Source organism: Callospermophilus lateralis, chromosome 4 (assembly GCF_048772815.1).
Source record: "Callospermophilus lateralis isolate mCalLat2 chromosome 4, mCalLat2.hap1, whole genome shotgun sequence".
Taxonomy (NCBI): domain Eukaryota; kingdom Metazoa; phylum Chordata; class Mammalia; order Rodentia; family Sciuridae; genus Callospermophilus; species Callospermophilus lateralis.
Window position 1 is genome coordinate 86,552,171 of NC_135308.1, and position 21,715 is coordinate 86,573,885.

Sequence of the window (21,715 nt, forward strand, 5' to 3'; positions counted from 1 at the left end):
GAAATGCATTGTAGCTCATGAGGTTTGTGTTACTAATGTGCTCCAAGCCAATCACGAGACAGTTTCCAATGAAAAGTCTCAAGGTCAGTCTATGAAGAAAATGAATAAATAAATGAGATTGTCTTGATGTTTCAACTAAGACTGTGACATCATCTCTTGGTTTTATGTCTGTCCAACTTTGGTTCTGCAAAGGAATAGACTTGTGCTTTTCAGAGCAATGTTGTAATATACACATATGCTAAAAATTACACTGCAATGGCCAACGAAGTCTGCATTTACCCAAATTATCTGGTGGAGATACCCAGTGTGGTTAATTCAAAAGTGTAAGTTTTTACCTTTTCACATATAATTATTTGAGAACTGACTCTGAGGCATAATTATCTCCACATCTTTACTTAATTCTGCCTCTAATTTTTCCCTTACATTTACTCAACAAGTTTATTGAAAATTTCTTTATCTTCTTACCATTTTGCATATGCATTTTGTTGTAAGCCATTTCAGATTCTTGTGAAATAATGAGTTTTAAAAAACAACTAAATGAGGCATTAAACTGTCTTTATTTAATCTTCTCTACCATGTGTCTTAATCTATACATTTTTTAATTTTACCACCTCATTGTAATTTAACTTCATGAGTATTTTATTAAAAATATCACTAGAAACTTCATTTTATTAGGATTACACAAGCCTTCTTAGTCTAAATTCATATATGGAAGAATAGATTTGGAAAAATATCCACACAACGTAGATCATTATTGACCACTCTTCTAAGCTGAGTATTCTGGTTTAAAAATACTTGTTTTGACATAAATTATCCAGGTGTGGTATTTAAGTCAAGTTAAGCCTGAAGGCATGAATAAAGCAGGCGCGTACTATCAGCCTGACCTCTGTTAGTTCAAGGCCCAAATGATCAGATTCACCACAAGGAAGATTTCCTCACAATCTGTGGCAGTTTCTACTGTCCACTGAAGCACTGATCTGGAAAATTCATTGGTATTCATAAAGTAAAGAACTTCTTACTTACATCTTTTTCTTCTATATCTTGAAGAACAGAATCTTCCTCTCCACTGAGTCTCCAGCATCTAGTAACATCCCTGCCCAGAAAAAGACCATAGGTTCTGGGCTCAGGAGGTCCAATTCACTCCTAGCCTTGCCATTTTTCACCTGCACACTGTAGAGGAATCTGCTTCAACTAGGTGGGCATCAAATTCTTCATCAAAAAAATAAAAATAATAGTTCTTATAAGTTAAAACACTGTCTGACACATCAAAATATTCAATAAATTATAATATACGGGTGGCGAAATTAAATTTCTATAGAATCAGACTGGGGCTGTGGCTCAGTGGTAGAGAGCTTGCCTTGCATGCATTGGGGCACTTGGTTCAATCTTCAACACCACATAAATGAATAAAATAAAGACATTGTGTCCATCTACAACCAAAAGAAATTTTAAAATAAAAAACAAATTCTATGGAATTGCATAACATAGCTGATTGTGTGGATTTCTGAACTTTCAAATAAGGATGCATAGAAAAAGATTCTTATTGGCAACTGCAAAAGATTCTTATTGGCGAGTGATAAAGGGTGTTATCAACTGGTTGACAACAACCTCCCAGGGATAGACAGGGTCATTGAGAAACTAGTCAGTGTTGAGGGCTGTATTTTTTAGATTCAAGCATGCTCTAGTCATGGTACATGTCCCAATGTTAGCAGTATTTTATTGTGTTTCATAATCCATTGGGCTGTATATAAGGGTAGCATATATGGGCAGCCTTTATACACACATGCATGCACACACAACCAGAAGAGCAATGTAGTCAAAAGTGCAGTTTCCCATTTTTTTCTACTTACTAGCGAACTGTCTTTGGACAAGTTGAACTCAGTGAAACTCAATTTTCTCTTGTAAAATGGGGATGATATCTACTTTGAGGACTGGTAATTAGAAAAACAAATGAGACAAAATATGTAAATAGGCTAGTGCCTGTCACATGAGGCACTCATTAAGTAGGAGTTGCTGTTACCATCAGTATTGTTATATAACCCCAAACTCTGAGACATTTTTCTTGAGGAAGGAGATGAACACTAATTACAAAGTAATTTTATTTTAGTTACAGAATGAAAAGAAGCTTAACAACTTTAATCCTTAACAGAATTTCTGAGGTTGCAGTTGCCATTCTGCATGCCCTAAAACCTAAAAAGTTGATAAATTCACATGAACTTATACTGTGGATAAGAGCTCACAGTACTAATTAGATAAAAGGCTGCCATGATTTTTCCAGATGACTAAGTTGGAGTGATTGGTTGTTCAGGTGGCACTATTATTAACAATTGTAACACTTATTAAGCCCTTTAAAGTCCCATAATTACAAACGAAGCTTCCACTGAAATGCCACATCAAAAACTTATTTCTTTTTGCTTATGAATTCAGTTTCTTTGTTCACCATCAAGCACAGTCTAGAGATGCTGGTACCATAAGGATCCTCTTTTCATGCATCTTTTGCTTTGAACAATTTCTTCCAGTACATTTGGTTGGAAGATGATAGGCCTGAACAATATTTCTATGTGCCTTAGAGGGAAGCAAGGTACATAGGGGGAGACACTGGAGGACCCCAGTACATTCAATCCAAAGGAAAAGGGATCAATAAGATTTTATTAGCAGCCCAAAATCTTATAAAAGATTCATTTGCCTGAATGTGTTAAGAGAACTTGGCCCTTTAAAACAATCTGAGAATAAGTCCAAAAAGGAAAAAAACCAAACTAAATCTCATCCAAAAAGAAATATCTGAAAAAAATAAATAAATTATATATATCTCCAATAGAGAAGTGGGTTTTCCAGGCCCAATCCTGCATTGTTTTGGTAGTGCTTTCATTAGTCATTTATATAACTAAAAATTTGATACTCAGTGTACATTTATTTCTTAAGCCAATGTACACTAAGTTCTTATTTCACTTTGCAAATGTTTTGAGTAAGTTTCCAACTTTTGGTTTGAAGAATTAGTCTCTGAATAAAATTTGGAAGACTAGTCAGATGCTTTGACAGAAAAAAAAAAAAAGTAGCTTTACTTTTATTGGCATCAAAGTAGCCAGATAACAGCATTCTGTTTTCAATGTGTAATAACTTCATTCAATAAGTCTTTCATTCAACATGCATTTCCTGAATGCCTGCTAGTGTCTTATGCCTGTCACCATGCATAAAACCAAGCATAATCTGATCCCTACCCTATTCTTCCAAGACTGAAGCCTTTCCTGAATCTTGATTTTTCAGAAATGCATAATGTCTTCTTCCAACTACTTCAAACACTGTTCACCTGGTGTGAGTTGGAGGAACTTTCAATCAATCTCCATCACTCTGACCCAGCCTGTCAGAGTGAATAAAGCACAGGGGGGAAAAATGACAGAGTTTTAGAAGCTGGGGCTCCAAAATGAGGATGAGAGAGAACTGAAGCACTGACATAGATAATTCAGTCACTGACTCTCTCCCCTGTGAAGTACCCACAGGATTTGGAAGCTCTCCAGCGTCTTGAAAATTCTTGTCTTAAAAGTGGCCCAATGAAATCATTCTCACTAGGTGAACTGCAGAGAACACACAGTTGCTGGTGAAGAAGTAGATGTCTGATAGTTTTACATTTCCCAGGAAAGAAAAGGGTGCAAACACTCAATCTTTTGTGATCACCTTAGAGTCATCAAAATGTTTCACAAAACTACTTAGTAAATGTTAGCTTTGATAAATTGTAAGCCAGTGGGTGATACTTTGAGGATATACCATACCATTCATTAACTACCCACATAGCACTCAGTCCTTATGAGTCCCCATTTCTCTAGCAGGATGAGGATCTTTGTTAAGTGATTCTAAGGTCCTCATTATCACCATCTCTAAATATGACCTTAATGAACACCAGTGACTATTTATAGTGTTGGCATTACTATAAAATGCCCTATGTATGCTAGTGACTAAATGGAGAGAAATGTTTAATTTTGGGGGCTCTAGTTGCTACCCTGCCATAGGTATTTATAAAAGCCTAGAAGATGATCAAGCCTGCAAGGCTCAGACTTGGAGAATTAGAAATAGCTTATAATGGCTTATATTAACTTGAGCATGAGCCTAACAAGACTTGTTTTAAAATATAGAATTTTTTATCCTAGAAGGAAACTACAAAATATTCTGGATAAATTTCAGTTTTTATAAACACATTAATAGTTTAGTTACATTTTCTCTATGTTCCTGAAGTATTCTACTTAATCATAAAACATGTTTTACTTTTTACAAGAATGTAGAATTTATTTTTCATACTTAATACCAAATTTAATAATGGTACTATTTGTCTTTTACCCAATTTATACCAAAGATTTTACTAGCACTGTGATTTAGTTACAAAGGTATCTCTGAAAAACACATCAAATTACTTTTAAGGTTAAGTCAGGAATCTTTAATTGTACTTATCCTCCTAATCAGGTTGGCAAAAGTGCTTAGATTGCAGTTTTGAGCCCTTATTGATCTGAAATCAATAGCATCTTATGTTTAAAAATATTCATTTCACAGACATAAATTAGAAAAATATAAAGGAATATAACCTGATGATCCTTGGCACATATTTTTCCCTCTTTGGAAATGAGTGCCCTGTGTGTGTGTGTGTGTGTGTGTGTGTGTGTGGTGTGTTGTGTGCAATCCCCCAAATAAATTAATTTAGAGCAATGGTTATTAAATTAGAACTAATGAATGCTTTGTAATTGTATGACAAATATGTGTATGTTGGCTAGGGGGAGAGAGAAGATGAGAAAACACAAATATAATGAGTAATTTCTATATGTCAGGTCCTATTAAGACACAGGAAATACAGTGTTAACAAGACAAAGTTCCGGACCTCAAGTACCTTATGTCCTTGTCAGGGAATACAGGCAATAAAACACTTGGCAAAAATAAATTTCAGAAATACATTGTGAATTTATGTTGTAGGATTCCCACAATTTAAGCTCAAAATTATAAGAGATCAAAAGGAGAAACGGACAAAATCATAACATGCAGACCAACAACAGTTTTAAGGCACCAAAGATTCAGCTTTTGGAATTAGATATAACATACAAAAGAAGATGTATAAGATGTTTCAATGTTTTTTTAAATGTAAGATCAGAAATTGGTCAAGGAAGAAGTGACAGTCAGAAATAGCCAGAAAGATGTAAGAGAGAATCAAAATTTGCAAATAAAATATAAATTGACTAAAGATACATGTAAAACCTAGAGAGTTTGTGAGCTAGCAGCTGCATCTGCAGGTAATATCTAGAGCTCGTCACAGAGAGAAAATAAAAACTTTATGAAAATGAGAGTTCCTTGCACACACCATATTGTGTTCCAGAAGAGAACACTACAAAATGCAGGAAGGAATAGGTTTGAAGAGGCAATCTGAAAAATTTCAGAATTGATAAACATGTATATATAGAAAAAAAAAGTTCCATGTGTTTCAAGCAGATAAATGAGTGAGAAACACATTCAAGTATTTTTTAGAAGTTTCCTAATGCCAAAGGCAAGAAAAGTTACAAAGAAGATAAAAAAAGAAAGATCATTTATCCGCAAGGATAATTATTCAGATAACCAACTTCTCAGTGGGTAAAATGGAAGCCAGAAACCTGAACATGTTCGAAGTCCTGAGAGACTATAACTGTCAACCTAGAATTGTAAATTCAGCAAAGCTATAATTTCAAAATTAAGCTAAAGTGAAGATATGTTCAGATGACCAAAAATTGAGAGTCTACCACCCACAGACCTTCACGAAAGGAACTTTTACATTATGTACTTCATGAACAAGAAAAATGATCCTATAAATGTTCTACATAAATAACATTGACTATTGTGGTAAAAAGTTCCTAGCTCTGCAAACATTAAACGCTATTATATTGTACCCTTTAAATGAGTAAATTATATGGTACATGAATTATAACTCAATAAAGCTGCTTTTTTTAAGTCATGAGGGATAAAGTTTGTCCTTTGCAATACAGACTGTGGGACTTAAGAACTTAGCAAAATGAATATCAGGACTTCTCTTTTAAACTCTAAGCTTCTTAGGATTTAATTCATAAAAATAGCCTGTTCAAGTTATACTAACATGTATCTCAACTTGACAGTGGAAATATGCCAGAGCTGACCACAAATTGAAATTTTTAGTAAAAACTTCTGAGTTTCTTTTCATAGTAAATGTATTATAATAACCATTTTGAAAAACACAACAAAAAAATTTCTTAATCACTGTTAAGGTCTGAGCATGAAATGTCCCCCAAGGGCTCCTGGGATGAAGGCCTGGTCCCCAGCGCAGCGGTGTTCAGAGATGAGGTCTTTAGAAGGTGATTTGCGCCCCCCCCCCCCCCCCCCCCCCCGCAACGACTACGCAAGTGCGAGTGGCGAGCCCTGGGCTGGCGCAGGCGCGGACCTGGCCTCTTGGCGTGTCAGTTTTACCTCAGGCAGAAGAATCATTGAGCAGAACCCAGCCCTTAGTGCTGACTTTACAGAATTAAAAAGAGCGAGCCAGACCGGAGCAGGAAGCCGCGACAGCCGCCCAGCCAGACCGGAGCGGGAAGCCGCGACAGCCACCCAGCCAGACCGGAGCAGGAAGGCGCCAGCCGCCCAGCCAGACCGGAGCAGGAGGCCGCGACAGCCGCCCAGCCAGACCGGAGCGGGAAGCCGCGACAGCCACCCAGCCAGACGGGAGCAGGAAGGCGCCAGCCGCTCAGCCAGACCGGAGGAGGAAGTCCGGTCCCGCCCCGAGCGCTAGTCTCCAGGAAGCCCATCAACCCTTAAAACCCATCAAAGTGGGTGTGGCTACCAGCACAGTTGCGGCTGATCCAGGTACCCGGTTTCCAACTCCCCCACCCTTAGCTGCGATAACTCAAAATATTTCCCACAAGCTTTTGGGGATTGTAGCTATCAACACAAAACAACAACTGTAGAGGCACCTGGTTTCTACCTCAGAGACTAGAGTAGGGAAGATACAGGTGGAAGCTCATTTCCCTTCACACTGGCTATACCCACCACCCTGAATACAGAGGCTCAAACTAGGAATAGACAACGCCACCTACTGGAAGCAAGGAAAACAGTGTTCTGAGAGACTTTTTTTTTTCCTCTCTTTCTCTTTTCTTCTCTCTCTTCCACAACTTCAGCATATGTGAAACCAAGAACTGAGCATGAACAACTGAATTACCAAAGTAATATAATATAGAGGAATTGCATATACCCCACCTCCCCCCCATTTTTTTTTCTGTATTTCTATCTTCCTTCCCTTTCCCTTCTCTTATTTCTCTTTTCTTCCTTGTTATTTCTTTTCTTTTCTTTTTTTTTTTAATTCATATTCTCTCTATACCACTTTCAATCTCCTAACTTTTGCTATCTATACATAGGGTAACTATCTAAATAGGAGGTTGAGTCTATACATTCTTCCATAAATTACCAGTCGAGTGGTTAGAGTTCTCCAAAGGTGCTAAGTTAGTTTAACCTCATTCCCTCACTCCTTTCTCTTTAAGTATAACATCCTTCGTCTGAAATTAAGTTTTCTATATGCCACCAGATATGGTACGCCTTTTATGAAACTAAGGAATATATTCTTAAGTAATAATTAAATCCAATATCTATAGTCTTAGAATCTAACTATAAATGTATTAATAATGAAAACTTGTTCTTAGATAATGTACTGTTGATATTGGGATCTGTTAACATTGTCTTTCTCCGAAAAAGAGGGATATTGGAGCTATTCAAGAACAATACAAATATATAAGGGGAAAAACATTAGCTCAATAGTTTCACAAAGCTAGAAAGAATCATGAGCAGTATGAAAAGACAAGGAAAGAAAGGACCACAAACAATACAGGTCAATTCAACATTAGATGAGGTAATATCTGCAGCTGATGGAATGTCAGACAAAGAGTTCAGGATATACATGCTTCAGATGATCTGGAGTCTCAAGGAAGACATTATTCATCAAATTCAGACAATGAAAAATCACTTTGACAATGAATTACATAAACAAATCCAAGAAGCAAAAGATCAACTCTATAGGGAGATAGAGGATATAAAAAACAAACAAACAGAAATCCTGGAAATGCAGGAAACAATAAACCAAATTAAAAACTCAAATGAGAGTATTACCAGCAGAGTAGAACACTTGGAAGATAGAACTTCAGACAACGAAGACAAAGTTTTTCAACTTGAAAAGAACATAGACAGCTCAGCGAGAATGTTAAGAAATCATGAGCAGAACATCCAAGAATTATGGGATAACATCAAGAAACCAAACCTAAGAGTTATTGGGATACAAGAGGGTACAGAGGTCCAAACCAAGGGAATGAGTAATCTATTCAATGAAATAATACTAGAAAACTTCCCAGACTTAAAGAATGAAAAAGAAATCCAAATACTAGAAGCCTACAGGACACCGAATATACAAAATCATAAGAGATCCACACCAAGACATATAATAATGAAGATGTCCAACATACAGAATAAGGAGAGAATCTTAAAAGCCACAAGAGAGAGGAAGCAGATTACATTTAAGGGTAAACCAATCAGGATAACTGCTGATCTTTCAACACAGACTCTGAAAGTTAGAAGATCCTGGAACAACATATTTCAAACGCTGAAAGAAAAAGGGTTCCAACCAAGAATCATGTATCCAGCGAAATTAAGCTTCAGGATTGAAGATGAAATAAAAATCTTCCACGATAAGCAAAAGTTAAAAGAATTTGCAGCTAGAAAACCAGCTCTTCAAAACATCCTTGGCAAAACATTACAGGAAGAGGAAATGAAAAATAACAATGAAAACCAACAACGGGAGGTAGTACAATAAAGGAAAAACTAAGCATAGAGGAAAAACTAATCATGTTAAGTATCATACATAACCAAATATGGCTGGAAATACAAACCATATCTCAATAGTAACCCTAAATGTTAATGGCTTAAATGCACCAATCAAAAGACATAGGCTAGTAGAATGGATTAAAAAAAAAGATCCAACAATATGCTGCCTACAGGAGATTCATCTGATAGGAAAAGACATACACAGACTGAAGGTGAAAGGTTGGGAAAAATTATATCACTCATACAGACCCCGGAAGCAAGCAGGGGTGTCCATACTTGTATCAAATAAAATAGACTTCAAGCCAAAGTTAATCAAAAGGGATAAACAAGGACAATACATACTGCTCAAGGGAACCATACACCAACAAGACTTGACGATCATTAATATATATGCCCCAAACAATGGTGCAGCTACATTCATCAAACAAACTCTTCTCAAGTTCAAGAGTCTAATAGACCACAACACAATAATCATGGGAGATTTTAATACACCTCTCTCACCAATGGACAGATCTTCCAAACAAAAATTGAATAAAGAAACCATAGAGCTCAATAATACAATAAATAACTTAGACTTAATTGATATATACAGAATATACCACCCAACATCAAGCGGATACACTTTCTTCTCAGCAGCACATGGATCCTTCTCAAAAATAGACCATATATTATGTCACAGGGCAAAGCTTAGCAATTACAAAGGAGTTGAGATACTACCATGCATTTTATCTGATCATAATGGAATGAAATTGGAAATCAATAATAAAATGAGAAAGGAAAAACCCTACATCACATGGAGATTAAACAATATGCTACTGAGTGAACAAAGGGTTACAGAAGACATCAAAGAAGAAATTAAAAAATTCTTAGAGGTAAACGAAAACTCAGAAACAACATATCGAAATCTTTGGGACACTATGAAAGCAGTACTAAGAGGAAAATTCATTTCATGGAGTTCATTCCTTAAAAGAAGGAAAAGCCAACAAATAAATGACCTCATACTACACCTCAAAGCCTTAGAAAAAGAAGAACAAATCAGCAGCAAATACAGTAGAAGACAAGAAATAATTAAAATTAGAGCAGAAATCAATGAAATCAAAACAAAAGAAACAATCGAAAAAATTGACAAAACTAAAAGTTGGTTCTTTGAAAAAATAAATAAGATTGATAGACCACTAGCCACACTAACAAAGAGAAGAAGAGAGAGAACCCAAATTACTAGCTTACGGGATGAAAAAGGCAACATCACAACAGACAATTCAGAAATACAGACGATAATTAGAAATTATTTTGAAACCCTATACTCTAATAAAATAGAAGATAGTTAAGGCATAGATAAATTCCTTGAGACATATGAACTACCCAGATTGAATCAGGAAGATATAAACAACCTAAACAGATCAATATCAAGGGAGGAAATAGAAGAAGCCATCAAAAGACTACCAACCAAGAAAAGCCCAGGACCGGATGGATATACAGCAGAGTTTTACAAAACATTTAAAGAGGAACTAATACCAATACTCCATAATCTATTTCAGGAGATAGAAAAAGAGGGAGAACTCCCAAATTCATTCTATGAGGCCAATATCACCCTGATTCCCAAACCAGAGAAGGACACCTCAAAGAAAGAAAACTACAGACCAATATCCCTAATGAATTTAGATGCAAAAATCCTCAATAACATTCTGGCAAATCGTATACAAAAACATATCAAAAAGATTGTGCACCATGATCAAGTAGGATTCATCCCTGGGATGCAAGGCTGGTTCAATATACGGAAATCAATAAACGTTATTCACCACATCAATAGACTTAAAGATAAGAACCATATGATCATCTCGGTGGACACAGAAAAAGCATTCGACAAAGTACAGCATCCCTTTATGTTCAAAACATTAGAAAAACTAGGGATAACAGGAACTTACCTCAAAATTATAAAAGCTATATATGCTAAGCCTCAGGCTAGCATCATTCTAAATGGAAAAAAACTGAAGGCATTCCCTCTAAAATCTGGAACAAGACAGGGATGCCCTTTCTCACCACTTCTATTCAATATAGTTCTCGAAACACTGGCCAGAGCAATTAGACAGACGAAAGAAATTAAAGGCATAAAAATAGGAAAAGAAGAACTTAAATTATCACTATTTGCGGATGATATGATCCTATACCTAGAAGACACAAAAGGGTCTACAAAGAAGCTACTAGAGCTAATAAATGAATTCAGCAAAGTGGCTGGATATAAAATCAACACGCATAAATCAAAGGCATTCCTGTATATCAGCGACAAATCTTCTGAACTGGAAATGAGGACATCTACCCCATTCACAATATCCTCAAAAAAAATAAAATACTTGGGAATCAACCTAACAAAAGAGGTGAAAGATTTATACAATGAAAACTACAGAACCCTAAAGAGAGAAATAGAAGAAGATCTCAGAAGATGGAAAAATATACCCTGTTCATGGATAGGCAGAACTAACATCATCAAAATGGCAATATTACCAAAAGTTCTCTATAGGTTTAATGCAATGCCAATCAAAATCCCAACGGCATTTCTTGTAGAAATAGATAAAGCAATCATGAAATTCATATGGAAAAATAAAAGACCCAGAATAGCAAAAGCAATTCTAAGCAGGAAGTGTGAATCAGGAGGTGTAGCGATACCAGATTTCAAACTGTACTACAAAGCAATAGTAACAAAAACAGCATGGTACTGGTACCAAAACAGGCGGGTGGACCAATGGTATAGAATAGAGGACACAGAAACCAATCCACAAAATTACAACTATCTTATATTCGATAAAGGGGCTAAAAGCATGCAATGGAGGAAGGATAGCATCTTCAACAAATGGTGCTGGGAAAACTGGAAATCCATATGCAATAAAATGAAACTGAATCCCCTCCTCTCGCCATGCACAAAAGTTAACTCAAAATGGATCAAGGACCTTGATATCAAATCAGAGACTATGCGTCTGATAGATGAAAAGGTTGGCTCCGATCTACATATTGTGGGGTCGGGCTCCAAATTCCTTAATAGGACACCCATAGCACAAGAGTTAAAAACAAGAATCAACAAATGGGACTTACTTAAACTAAAAAGTTTTTTCTCAGCAAGAGAAACAATAAGAGAGGTAAATAGGGAGCCTACATCATGGGAACAAATTTTTACTCCTCACACTTCAGATAGAGCCCTAATATCCAGAGTATACAAAGAACTCAAAAAATTAAACAATAAGAAAACAAATAACCCAATCAACAAATGGGCCAAAGACCTGAACAGACACTTCTCAGAGGAGGACATACAATCAATCAACAAGTACATGAAAAAATGCTCACCATCTCTAGCAGTCAGAGAAATGCAAATCAAAACCACCCTAAGATACCATCTCACTCCAGTAAGATTGGCAGCCATTATGAAGTCGAACAATAACAAGTGCTGGCGAGGATGTGGGGAAAAGGGTACTCTTATACATTGCTGGTGGGACTGCAAAATGGTGAGGCCAATATGGAAAGCAGTATGGAGATTCCTGGGAAAGCTGGGAATGGAACCACCATTTGACCCAGCTATTGCCCTTCTCGGTCTATTCCCTGAAGACCTCAAAAGAGCGTACTACAGGGATACTGCCACATCGATGTTCATAGCAGCACAATTCACAATAGCTAGACTGTGGAACCAACCCCGATGCCCCTCAATAGATGAATGGATAAAAAAAAATGTGGCATTTATACACAATGGAGTACTACGCAGCACTAAGAAATGACAAAATCATGGAATTTGCAGGGAAATGGATGGCACTAGAGCAGATTATGCTAAGTGAAGCTAGCCAATCCCTAAAAAACAAATGCCAAATGTCTTCTTTGATATAATGAGAGCAACCAAGAACAGAGCAGGGAGGAAGAGCAGGAGGAAAAGATTAACATTAAGCAGAGTCATGAAGTGGGAGGGAAAGGGAGAGAAAAGGGAAATTGCTTGGAAATGGAAGGAGACCCTCATTGTTATACAAAATTACATATAAGAGTTTGTGAGGGGAATGGGAAAAAAATAAGGAGAGAAATGAATTACAGTAGATGGGGTAGAGAGAGAAGATGGGAGGGGAGGGGAGGGGGGATAGTAGAGGATAGGAAAGGTAGCAGAATACAACAGTTACTATTATGGTATTATGTAAAAATGTGGATGTGTAACCCATGTGATTCTGCAATCTTTGTAATGTTTTGAATAACCAATAAAAAAATAAAAAATAAAAAAAAAAGAAGGTGATTTGCTCTTGAAGGTTCTGATCTCATCAGTGGATTAGTCTCATGAATGAGTTCAAAGCTTAATAAGCTATTGGAAGGCGATGAAAGTTTTAGGAGACAGGGTCTAGGTGAAGGGAGTCGGTCATGGGGGCAGGCCTTTGAAGGATATATTGTGTTCATGGCCCAATCCTCCTTCTCCTTGCTTCTGGCCACCAAGAGGTAAGAAGTTTGTCCACCACACACTCCCCACCATGACGTTCTGCCTCATCACAGGATCCGAAACAACAGACCAAGTGATCCTGGACCAAAACCTCTGGCACAGGGAGCTAACATCAATTTTTCCTCCTTTTAAGTTGTTTGTCCATGGGTTGTGTCCCAGCAACAAAAAGCTGACTAATATAACCATAGTGTCAAAAATGGTTTCCAAAAACAAGTCCAGAGAAGTCTTACTTTCATTCCTGATTCCCTAACTATTCCTTCTTATCATATTAGTAATAAATATTTGATATGTATTTCCACCAGTTCTGTTTGATACCTAAGAAAACCCGGATCCTGGTTAAACCCAGGTATCTTTTCTACATATATAAATGTGTGGTGAGGTTGCATACATGTGTATAACTATATAACAAAATACACAAATAAAAACAATATAGATGAAAATATTTAATGAAAGAGAAAAGCGGAAAGAAGTTAACAATGTTTGCCAGAGAAAGATTATGGTTCTGAACACCTGTATCTTAGCAGAGCAATAGGAGAGTGAGAATATCAGAGGAGCAGGAAGTGAAAAGTGGTAGTAGGGTCATCTGAGCAGAGATCTCATTGAATTGGGAAATGTTGAAATGGGATTAACAGAAAATGTAAGTGGACAGAGGAGATGGTCAACAGTGAGCTGTGTGAATTGAGATCTCCCAGGTGGTGCAGTTATTGGAAATGACAAGTCTCACAAGGACCATGAGAATGGGGAGCTAGGATGAAGTGGAGAAAAATGCATCCAAGCTAAAAAGCTCAAAGAACTGAGAGGTCATTGTGTTGAATGATTTATTGGCAGAGATGTTGAAAGGACCATGAATCATGTCAGGCGTTGTGAATAAAAGAGGTTTAAGCCCTGTGCAGAAGTCATCAGTGAGGACAGATGGCAGATAAGGAGCTATAAGGACAGAATGAAATGGTAAAGGGGGAGGCACCCGCCTCAGAGCAAAAGGAAGGAAAACAAACTGTCAAGAAAAGGCAATAAAAAGAGCAAGGACAGTATACAAACCATAACAAGCCCCGGAGCTACACCAGATATTTGGGAGTTGAGGATGGCTCTGCTGAAAGGTCTACAAGAAAAAGTGTTGTCCTCCTGGGACACACAATTTCCTGTGAAGCAAGAAGCTGAAGTGAATGTAGAAGACAAAATGAAGATGATAAACCAAAACTTTCAGAAGATTTAGTTTAAGAACTTGGGAAGGGGCTGGAGATGTAGCTCAAGTGGTAGCGTGCTCGCCTGGCATGCGTGCAGCCCAGGTTCCATCCTCAGCACCACATACAAACAAAGATGTTGTGTCCGCCGAATACTGAAAAATAAATATTAAAAAATTCTCCCTCTCTCTCTTAAAAAAAAAGAACTTGGGAAGATGATGGAAGAAGAGAGATGAGAAGTTACAGTTTTTAAGAAGGCAGCAGATTTGTACTTCTGATGATGATGAAGGTGGACCTAGGAAAAGAGGAGGGGTAGGAATGGGATTTTAACTGATCCTTAAAGAGGTGAGTAATCCAAAACTAAAAACTAAGGATCAACATTTTCAATGTGGCAGTACATAAAGCTAGGAACAATCTTTGGAGATGGGTGAGTGGAGGGATAAAAGCTCTTTCCACACTCAGATGGCTTCCTCATTCTTACTCCTCACCAGACCAGAGGAATGGTCTATTTCCTCTGTGTAGTCCATGCCTGTGGTTCCAATCAGCACTTGCTTAAAAACAACATAGACTTCCTGGGTATCACATTAAGTGTGCTCTCTCCTACAACAGATGCAGACAAACATTTATGGGGTTTGGACTGATAAAAGGGCAAGGTGAGCCCCAGGGGAATGGGATAACAACAGCAATAGAATATTCAGAGCCAACCAGAAAAGTAATTGAGAAATAGGGGAAATTTGCCTTTAGTATCACTATTTAGTCTCCCGAAAACTGCCCATGATCTTTTAACCTGGCCACTAGCTACTAAACCTCTTGCTGATCCTCATCCTCCTCTCACTGAAATTTATACAGCTTTTAGCCATTCAAGGAGTACTCTAGCTTACCCAGCAGTTCTCAAATTATGCCTAGATAAAACTACTGACTCTAGATCTTCCTTTCTAAATTAAAGATTATTCTCCTCAAATTACAATAATGATAATAATAAAATAATCATGCCTATAGATGTTATAGTTTGGATATGTGGTGTTCCTCAAAAGTGCATGTATGAAACAATGAAAAAAAAGTTTAAGAGTGAAATAATTAGGTCATGAGATCCTTAACTTAACCAGTGCATTCATCCATGTGAATGGATTAACTGGGTGGTAACTATAGGCAGGTAGGATGTGGCTGGAGGAGGTAGGTCACTGAGGGATAAGACTTTGGGGGTTATATTTGTCCCTGGTTAGTTAGAACCCTCACACTCTATCTCTCTCCCTCTCTCTTTCCTAATTGCCATGGCCTGAGCTGCCTTCTTCATTCACACCCTTCTGCCATGATGTTCTCCCTCACTTTGGGCCCAGAGCAATGAGGTTGGCCATCTATGGACTGAGTCCTCTGAAACCGTGAGCCCCAAATAAACTCTTCTTCCCCTAAAACTGTTCTTACAAGTTCTTTTGGTCACATTGGGAAAAAAAAGAAAGAAAGAAAGAAAGACTAAAACAATAGTATTGTCCGTTTAAAGTCATTTACCATATATTTTTCTTAAAATACGATGTCCCTCTTCTGTGTGTCTATATCAGAATGAGAGTATCATTACATGGCCTCCAATGTGGCCTGAAATCAAATGCTCAATTATTGGAAGGTTAGTACAGCCATGCTTCCTGTATTACACAAAAAACCACTATGACTCTTAGATGTCTGTGTCCAGAACAAGTTTTAGAACTATCAGAAACTAACTCCTGACTATGGACATGGATAAGAGTCTTCCACAGCACTCAGGAATTTCTTAAGTACAAAGACTTCCTCTTGATTAAATTAGAATTTTTTGTCAATTAGCACATAAGAGAGACAATTAGGGGATATTTTGGTATTTGTATCAATTAGCTTTTTGTTAACATGACCAAAACACCTAATAAGAGCGACTTACAGGAGTATTAGTTTATATTGGCTCACTGTTACAGAGGTCTCAGTCCATGATGAGCGGGCTTTATTTCTTTGGCCCTGAAGCGAGGAAGAACATCATGGTGGAAGGGCACGGTAGAGAAAAGTTGTTTGGCTTATGGCATCCAGAAAGCAGAGAATAAGGAATGGGCTGGAAAGAAGATAAACCATTCCAGGATATTTCCCCAGTGACTTCCTTCCTCCAACAAGGTCCCACCTCCCAGTGGTCCAATCGGCCATCATTGGATTAATCCACTAAGGAAGTCAGAGCTCACATGATCCAACTATTGCATAAAAGCTTCACCTCTGAATCTTGCTGCACTAAGGGGGCCTGCTTTCAACACAAGACTTTGGAGGACATTCCAGGTCCAAACCATACTAGAATTTTAACTCCATATCTGAAATTGCTAGTTACTTCCACCAACACAGCAATGTAAAAGGAATATTGGTTTCAGATACAGGTATTTCCAAGCTATGATACTCTCAGCAACTTGTTTGACATCTCTGAACATCAGTGTCCTTATTAGAATAAGAAAAATAAAACTCACTGTTTCTAAGGATTTGAAATAAATTGTTCTAAGGATTTTATTAAATGATATAGTGACACCAAGTCCACAGAACCATTAGTGTGCTATCATATAACAAGCTAGAATTCTGATACAGGAACCACAGAGGGAATCAACACTTCAAAAGTGGTCACCAGACCAACATATGGAAAGATAGTTTTCATTCCCTTCCAAGAGAGGCTATACACAGAATCAAAAGCTTCATTTCTGCAGTTCCCTGAAAGCATAGGTTATCACAGAGCATCAGGCTAACAAATCAGTTTAAGAAAATGATAGAGGGAGTGTGGTCCTTTCACGGAGCAGCACAGACAAGCCTAAATACAAACCTTCTTAGCTGATTTGAATCTTTTCAGGATTACTATGAAAATAACAAACCCACAAGGTTATTCTTCTTCTTCTGCCCCTAAAACGTGCTTCCTCCAAAGGATATTCTACCATTGTCTGGCTTGCAGAAAATGTCACTGTTCTTTACTTAATCTTACCACGCAAAATCTTGACTTTCTTAAAAGCTAACTTTCAATGTGCACGGTAGCTGGTGAGGCAGTCAGAATATTCCTATGAAATCACCTGGGACTGTTTCAGTAGGTTTTGCTGCCCAACAGTAAAACTTGCTGCTGCATATCAGGAGGGAATATCGGCCAATTATGGTCCTAAAATTAACTGCCTGCTGCTTCCTCTCCATTTCTTAAGTAAACTTCCTTTCCAGTTTATTTTCCATAATGTAATGGTTTTAGGCCACCACAAGCTGGGCTCTTTCAGACAACATTTATTGGAAAAGGTGCCATTGAACTCTGCAAATGGAAAAAAAAAAGAGAGATCAGCTATTAATCTGGGTCCACATAGGAAAGAAACGGGCTATTTTTGCTTCTAAAAGCTTTAAGAAAAAAATAACCTCACTCCTTGAAGCTGCTCTGCAGCTTTATAGGCAAGCTGGGTGGCATAGGTAAAGACAACTGAAGGTGAGCTCATCCCACCGATAGCTGGAAGGACAGAAAGGAGTTCACAGATTTCCTGAGCAGTGTCTCTAAGCTGCCTTTCATCCTCAGGGTCTCTGCAGCCAAAGATGGGGAAGGGTTTCGTCATTGTCATAGGGATTTGGGCAAAAATAAGCATTGCAGTATATTCATGCATGACTTCTGCTAAGCAGGCCTGAAGCTTCATAAAAATATAGAGAATGTAAAACTGGCTATTTGGCAGCCCCAATACCTAGAAATATTCATTTGTTTATGCTTCCAGATATGGTGACAAATTTACAGCTTTTCACATACAGTCAGAAAACAATAAAGTAAGAATGGTCTCCTTGGGCAAGTTCTGCTGTAGCAGAATCCCCCAGTAAGAGGAATAAACCAGGGTGGCTATGAGAATCAGAAGCTCAGGGGACAGGATTCTGTGAAAGAGAGCCCCAGACTACATAGGGCTTCTGTTGGTAGAAAACAAAGGAGCTGCCTCCTGAGACTGCCAATTCTACAGTAACTTCACAACATTCCCTTCTTTTATTTCATTTTATTTTTTGCAGTGTTCTACACTGTGGCACCCACATTACCTTTTTATATGCACTCTGCGACACTCCACAAAGAAGTCAAGGCAGTTAAGGAATGCACATTTCTTAAATCTATAAATAAACAATGTGTATGTGTGTTTCACAAGCATTCTACCACTGAGCTAGATCCCAGCACCCCACCCCAGCCCACGACTTTTTTTTTTTTTTTGAAACAGTGTCTTGATAAGTTGCTGAGGGTGGTCACCTCCCTCAGTCTCCCTATAGCTGGGATTACACGTGTGTAGTCACCACACCTGGCTAAAACATATTTTAATAAATAAATACTAACAAACTGGTACATGAGAAGATTTTTAAATAATATATAAATTAACTTCTTGTAAAACTTTAATTGTATTCTATGTACATGTTTAAAAGTACAACTTGCATCTAGAACCTATGACTTCACAGATATTAGGTGTTAGTCTTAAGCAAGTTTAAATTTATGTAGGATTCCCAAATGGGTTTGTTCACAGATAGAGTTAAATAATTAGCACTATAAACATTAAAGATAAATGTCAAAAATGTGAAGTTGGTCCATATGTGGTAGACTGGGGAACTGTTTAATTAAGAATTGACACCATGAGGAGATTTGCATGTTTCTATTTAAGCCAGAGAGTCCTGGCCTATGAATTAGGCTCCTTGGGTTTTCCTGTCCCACAAAGATTACCATGAGCTATTTCTACACATAGGTAAACCACTGTACCTCAGCCATGTAGGGGCTGTGAATGATGCCCCCCTTGTCTGGTAATCCACTGGAAAAAGGTCATCCACCCAGTCACCCATATGCCACCACACTCAGGTCTCCCAGAAAAAAAATGCAGACCAGCCTCAAAAATTTAAATACCTCTTTACCAAAGGAGTTCCCTGTGAAGCTGACACAGCTTTACAGAATGTGTTTGGGGCAGAGCAGGAGGGTAGGAGAAAGAGCTCTGATCAGAAATCACGCCCCTCGTCCAACCATCTTGTGCTATTATCCTGCATGAGGAATCGACAGGCCAAGCACAGGCTCCCATACTCTTCCTCCACAACCTTTCCCTATCCAGTGTTCCCTGCTCACATTCTCCCACCCTGCACCCACACACCTTGCCTTCCAACAGAATTCTGCCAACAGAGAAAGCCTACTTCAAGGTACCGCTTCCTATTCTGTGTGTCATTGGGGGGGTAGGATTTGCTGCCATGGAAAGAATTCTGAGATACCAACCCACACTAAACATTGGGGAGGAATTTTCAGATTCCAACCCACACTGTAACATTTACTAAAATGTGTTATGTTACAAATTTGTTGTGAGAATCTATCAATCCAAGAAAAAGGCGAGTGAGGGGAAATCATCATGGCCTCTCGAAAGAAGATTCCCCTGGGTCTACATAAAGGGTAGCCTTCAAGTGCAAGGCATCAGCAACATCCCCACAAAGAATGCCAGGTGGCTTTCCTTTGGCCACTCCCTGTAGAATTCATCTGTGCACGCTGAGTAATGCTTATGTCCTCTACTGCAATTTCAGTTTATATTCTTGTCCCTGCCATCTAGAGTTCATTTCTTGGGGGCAGGTTATATGCTACATGTTCCGATCTCTGATACCAAACCTGATGCCAGGCTTCTGAAGTATTTGCTAATAAGTTAATAAATAAGTAATAACAAGTATCGAAAGGTTTAAAGGTAAATAAACTGAAGTGCTATATTAAAGTAGAAAATAGAGACAGTTCTTTTTTATTATTTTTATATTTTTATTTTTTTAAGCCAACATCTATATAATTTACTCCTAGAAATCTTCTGTGGGGAAAGAAACAGAGGACAAGTGTATGTTACCCACAACACCCTGATGGCTCTCCCTATCGATTAAGGTTAATATATGTTTGCTTAGCTTTCCCCTGCATTTCCCCTCATACAAGCTCAGCTTCTGAGGTTTCTACATAGCTAAATTTATTCCTGCTCCTCGTTTTGGATACAATATGGGCAGAAGAACCTATAGGGAAAAAAAGAAATGAATCCATGAGGCAGAGTGACCTAGATTACTTTTTACCTAGATTACCTTTTGGGGTCCCTTGGGCTTATGCTATATCTAGGCCACTTGGTTTGAGTGACAAGCAGAACAATGAATGATACTAAATTGTCTTTAATTTGTGGTGTATGTCATAATAAATTACTCTTATTTTTTTTAAAGGAGGCTATGGAGAAGTAGGGCTTAGAATATGGTCTGCTTAGTGACATATGCTAAAAATAAAAGGAAGGCAGGATTTTTAGAATAAATGGGCATAGCTTAAATAAGGCTTTTTGTGGACAAAAATATCAAATATGGTAGACTCTCCATTTTTCCCCTCCACTATATATATATATATATATATATATATATATATATATATATGAAGATAATTTCTTATGTAAATGGTTTGCATTCATCTTCAAAGGCTATCCTAACAAAGACCACAGATTGGGTGGCTTAAACAACAGAAATCTATCTTCTCACTTTTCTGGACCCTGGATGTCCAAGATCACTATACCAACAGGCTGTTCTCTCCTGAGGCCTCTTTCACTTGCAGAAGGCCACCTCCTCAGCAAGTGTTCACATGGTCTTTCCTCTGTGTGTGCACACTTCTAGTATCTCTTTGTGTATCCAAATCTCCTCTTCCTAGGAGGACAGCAGTCAGAATGGAATAGGGCCCACTCATTTTCAATCAGACTAAAATTGGGTCGGGGCGCTAATATTAAGATCAACTTCTTTATGCTAAAAGTAGAAGCTGAGGGGCTGCCCGCTATGGCCTAACAGATGCCATGAAGCTGGGAGTAGAGATTGCCCCCTGACCCAGCCTGGTCTCATCCAGGCTAACTAAATCTGCATGTGTACACGTCCTACCTTTTGTATCACTTTGCTCTCTCCTCTTTAAAAGCTTTGCCCGCCCTCCAAGATTTCGAAGATGGAATTTTTGAAACAATAAGTTTCTTCCACATTCTTCAAAGCTGGTTTTGAATAAAACCTATTTTCCTACCAATTAAACTATTTCTGGAGCAGCGAGGGGTGTGGCCTACTCTTTCCCCACTCCCTCCCCACAGCCACATCTCCACGCCCCCAGCATTAGTGCTACCCAGTAAGAATTTTAACTTAATCACCTTTTTAAAGGCCCTACTCCATACACAATCACATTCTGAGGTATGGGGAGGTTGGGGCTTCCATATCCATATTTGGTGAGACATAATTAACCCATAATATGATTGCTGACTATAGT